General features: G+C 29.6%; 1 non-coding gene across 1 annotated transcript; it reads right to left on the minus strand.

Annotated features, from left to right (window-relative positions):
• Positions 1 to 309: 309 nt before the first annotated feature.
• TRNAI-AAU lies at positions 310 to 383 on the minus strand. Its single transcript has one exon. It is a non-coding gene; the product is annotated as a tRNA-Ile (tRNA).
• Between the last annotated feature and the right edge of the window lie 587 nt (positions 384 to 970).

A 970-nucleotide genomic window follows, 5' to 3' on the forward strand; every position in this document is an offset into this window, starting at 1 on the left:
TTTAAAATTTTAAATTTTTAAATTTTTTTTCAATATAAAAGAAATGCAAACTTGAAATATTTTGGGAAAATAGAATTAAACTATAATTAAAGTTGGGTTATATATAGGGTTTAATAAAATATTTCAGATTGAATTAGCTTGTCCAATTTGTGTATAATGTATTTGATTAAATTATTGCCAAATGTTACCACTCAAAAAGGTTTTGTTTGACGTTAGTTTAAACCTTTAATTAAGATTGCATTTGGTTTAGGGTTTAGTTTCATCTTACTTCAGTAACGCGGACTTGGGGGGTAATGAATCAAAAATAAATGGCCTATGCAGGTCTCGAACCTGCGACCTTCGCGTTATTAGCACGACGCTCTAACCAACTGAGCTAATAGGCCAAGCTGTTATATTTGTTATTTTTTACGTATATGTATCTGGTTGTATTTGATTTGTTTATGATGTTCAAACTCTTCACCGTGGTAATTTGGGTTATTTTCTATCCTTTTCTGTTCAATATGCATCAAATCTGCATCTGGACATGACAACAAAAGTTTGCAATCATTTATGATTAGACATTAGGGATTTACTTATTTATTTCAAGTATGAAGAAAGTCTTATTACTAACTTTTCAGAAATACTACATATACTTTCACTTCTTACTCCTAACTCGTACACAATTTCACAAATTTTTGATGTATACACTTTTCCTGGGATCTACATGATGAAAGTATCGTATCCTTGTTTGCCATATTATGGAGTAAAAGTGAGGGAGTATAATTTGAGAGTACATATAGTAGAACTCCTAACTTTCTAATACTATTTAATTATTAGATTAGATATATAAAATGATTTAACCCCAACTCATTGGTCTATTCATGCCTCGTCCCTAGGGTTTTATAGAAAAATAAATTACAAGATTTTCAATTAGGGGGGAAATGAATTGTTTGGTATAAATGTATTTTCATCTATACCAAACACTGTAATT

The sequence above is a fragment of the Ipomoea nil genome, unplaced genomic scaffold, assembly GCF_001879475.1.
Source record: "Ipomoea nil cultivar Tokyo-kokei standard unplaced genomic scaffold, Asagao_1.1 scaffold0268, whole genome shotgun sequence".
Lineage (NCBI taxonomy): Eukaryota > Viridiplantae > Streptophyta > Magnoliopsida > Solanales > Convolvulaceae > Ipomoea > Ipomoea nil.